We start from the raw sequence: 3,988 nt of genomic DNA on the forward strand, positions 1-3,988 counted from the left end.
TATTCAAATCGATCGTTGAAAAGTTGATCGATGGACAGCATTGAGAGTGTGACGTCTGTTTCTCTGTGACCTTATGTTTGCTCTAGTGTGCCCGCATAAATAAGAACCAAATAGCTACTGTTTCCTATACTGTACAAAACCATTCAAAACTATGTCTAAGTCATTTCGTATAACATCCAAAATAACAATAAATCAACCCCACCATGAACGGTTTTTACAGTTTGGAAAATTGTAAATGGGAAAATAACAATGTGGGGAATAGGCGGATAAGTTATGTAACCATTCAAAAACACCGATTTCTCCGAACAAAATTTTTCGTTTACAATTTGTCAAACGGCCGATATATTATCCATTTATTTTTAAATTTACTGTAAACCAAACAGTGATGAAATAGTTAACCTATAAGATTTGCTTGAATTTAATAATGTATGAGGAATAATTGATTTAAGGTCCGTTATTGTTTCTCAACCATATACTATTCTGTTCAGATGCTTTCATACAATAAAAGAAAAATACAAATGCTTTTATTATTTCAATAATAATATTTTATATGTATATTCAATATTCACTACGTTTAGTTTCAGCACATTATAAAACATAAACGAACCTCTTGGTGCATACTTCCTTTTCCTTCGCTCTAGGCACAATAGACCATTTCCGTCGGATCTAACCCCCTATTTTTATATTTTTTATCGGAAGACAATATTTTTTCAATAACATTTATGTCAGTATTTTTTATTTTTAGGTGTTTTAGAATTTTGTAGAAAATTTCAAAAATTGGCATTTTCACCACTTTTCAAGGGGTGCGGAACGAAAATGGTAACTCTAGAAGAGGTGAAATTAATTTTCACCTCTTCAAAACAAACGAAAAAACCGTTAAACTGGTAGCCCTATCATCAGCTGTTGTTTACTTTTCGAAATGTCAAAAAGTTCAGTCGCGAAAGAAATCCGGGAGTGTTTCTGATTTTTAATCAAACAAGTTCGATTCCTTCCGATGCATTTTTATATGGATGGCTGTTCCAGTATGCATGTATATCTGCAGACACACATCAGGACATCATCATTACCAGGACCTAATAAGAGCTGGAGGAGAAATGAGGTAGGTTTGAAAATAAATGTTTGCTTTGGTTTCGGACATGGAACTGATAAATAACATTTTCATTTTATTTGGATTGCCTCCCGGAAACAGCCGAGAAGATATCCCTTGAACTATTTAACCTCGAAACTGGGAGAATCATGCCACACCGGGATAAAATAGAGCATCCATCATGCCATCAGCTCCACATTGATGCAGCTCCGGCAGCTAACCAATATACTCACGAATTGTGCCCGAATTCGGCTTAGACGGTAGTGACTCGATAAACCGATAAGTTCCAGCATTAGAAAACGATGATCTAGACGGTATAAATAACGCATCGGCGTCTGGGAACGGTACGTCTCGGGAGGACTCCAGCAACAGTACAACCCCGGTGCACACGAGGAGAACGGTCAAATCCAGACAGTCACCGTACCCAAGCCTAAGGAAAACATGCAATATCATTCTCCTAATAACCTGCGACGTCCAAGGGTGCTGTTACACTTCATGCATATCTTAACAACCGTCAATCTGTCAATATAAAATTAAATCTCTGAGATTATTTCAAAATTTCAAACTTTCTCAGATATTTGTTTTAGAATTTCTACTATTCATGTAGCAAGAATATGCCCAGGCATTGTTCAAAGGATTTTTCTTTAAATTTCTTCAAAGATACTTCTGGCTAATTATCAAGATTCTCAAAGAGCTTCAACAGATATTCCTTCCAAGGTTCATCCAAGAGCAATTAGGAGATTTTGTTTCATTAGATTTATTCAGGGTTATCTGCGGAACTGAACCAGTGATTGTTGTATGCATTTCCGTAAAGGTTTTTTTTTCAGGAATTGATCTAAATATTCATCTAGAAACTTTTCAATGCGTTCTTTTCAAATAATTCCGAGAATTATTTGCGAAATTCATCAAAAATGTCTTAAATAACTTCTGGGTGAAATCCGTGCAAACATATCTGCAGGGCTGGTAGCAGATCTCTTTTTAAAGAGATGGTATCTATTTTAATGCAAGCGTCAAGAGATTCAATATTTTGAATGGCATGTTTCTAAACTTTCATTTCTAACAAAAATGGTCTTTAAAGCCACTTCTTTATCCTTGCAGTAAATCCCGGTGCATAATTCTACAGGCTCGAGAGAAACCTTCACAAACTCTTACGTGATTATTCTCCCGGAATTTAAATGTTGGAACCATGACTCCTCGAGTCAAAACTTCAGGAATTATTTTAGTGATTTCTTCTGGAAATACTTTCAGGCATCTCTCCAGAGAATCCTTTAGAGATTTCCATAAAATCTCCAAAAATGTCTAATAATACCACTACATTTTTTTAAAAGAATAATGGATAAATAACCAAAACAGCCGCTATGGAAAGCATAGATAGTGTTTGACAGAACAGCAATGCTGTCACTATGTTAAATCCCATTTACAGTGGCGCCTTTGTTTTGAAGCGGTGAGCACTGACAAAAACTACCTTCAATGATCCATTAAAAGAATTTGTCTAGAATTTGCTTCAGGAAATCAACGGAGGAAATCTTCAAAAAATCAGTGGCATCATCGGAGTAATTACTAGTTGTATTTCGTTTAGGAAGGAAACCTTCAACAAAATATTGACAATATTGTCAAAAAAATCACTTTATAAATTTTTGGAAAACGGAATTTTCTTGGGAAATTTTTGAAAAAGCCTTGGGAAAAATACTATGGCGGAATCTCTGTAGTAATTTCTAGAGTCAAGCTTAGAAACAATCCAGGTTGAATTCTTAAAGGTATCTTGAAATAAATTAATGAAGGTCTTTAAACAATTAATAAATTAATCCTTGATGAAATCGGCGAAGTATTACTTGAAATAAATATTTTAATTTGTTTCTGAGGTTTTTCCTAGAGAAATTCTTGAAGCATGTATATGTGGACAAGGGGCAAGTGTGCCACCTGAAATTACACATAAAAACAATTTTTTAAGTTTAACCCAGGCTAAGTATTAATTGAGTTCTAATTGAGATTTATGTAAATATTAAAGTCGAAAATTTTCACTACGAAAAATTAAGAAAATGTCCTCAACTCGCCAGCGCGAAATTTGCGAAATATTATAAAAATGTAGGCAAGACTGAAAAATAAGATAATAGATCTTCGATCTGTTTAGTGGAAAATAAGGTTCGACTCTTATTATATGCAAAACATAATTAGTTTTCCGCACAGTATCAATGATTTACAATTGTTAAATATAACTGTGAAGATTTTTTTTTACAAAAGTTCATTTGACATTTAGAATTATATAATACCTTAGGGGCAAAGGACAACGCAATTTTCTTATATAAAAACAAATAAACTTTAAATTAATAAATTTTTGAATATTGCACTAAAACAATGTGTCCTACTAATTAAAATCAAAATGAACCATCCAGGACATTCACACTTAAACGGTTTCGCCGAGAACCCAACAGCTGATATCTCGGTAATAATTTGACGATTCTCGGTAAAACTTTTACCGAGATCTCGGTAAACGTTTACCGAATCTCGGTAACGTTCGCCGAGATCTCGGCAAAAAATTCGGATTGCCGAAATCTCGGTAAAATAAGTACCGAGATTCGGCGTTAAATTTTACCGAGCTCTCAGCTGTTGGGTTCTCGGCGAAAAATTTCACTGAGGTCGGTGAAATAATTTAAGTGTGTTCAAAAGGTGTCTGAAAAGCTTTAATATTATTCTGACAGCCAAATAGAAGGATGTGAACGAAACTAATATGTTTGTTGTTATGTCACGAGTTATGTCTGTCGCAATTAAAATAAATATAAATATACAAAAATACCAGATTTTGTGAAAAAAAAATAATGTAAAAATTGTTATTTTTTGGTTCTTGTCCATTTTGATCTTTTTTCAAACTAGAGACCTCTTCAAAAATTCATATTTTTTAAG

At 33.9% G+C, this 3,988-nt stretch overlaps 1 long non-coding RNA gene across 1 annotated transcript; it reads left to right on the forward strand.

Annotated features, from left to right (window-relative positions):
- The first annotated feature begins 769 nt into the window (after positions 1-769).
- On the forward strand, positions 770-1,660 carry LOC110676655. The gene is made up of 2 exons (XR_002500602.1): positions 770-1,099; positions 1,190-1,660. It is a non-coding gene; the product is annotated as an uncharacterized LOC110676655 (long non-coding RNA).
- The last annotated feature ends 2,328 nt before the right edge of the window (positions 1,661-3,988 follow it).

The sequence above is a fragment of the Aedes aegypti genome, chromosome 2 (assembly GCF_002204515.2).
Source record: "Aedes aegypti strain LVP_AGWG chromosome 2, AaegL5.0 Primary Assembly, whole genome shotgun sequence".
Classification (NCBI taxonomy): Eukaryota; Metazoa; Arthropoda; class Insecta; order Diptera; family Culicidae; genus Aedes; species Aedes aegypti.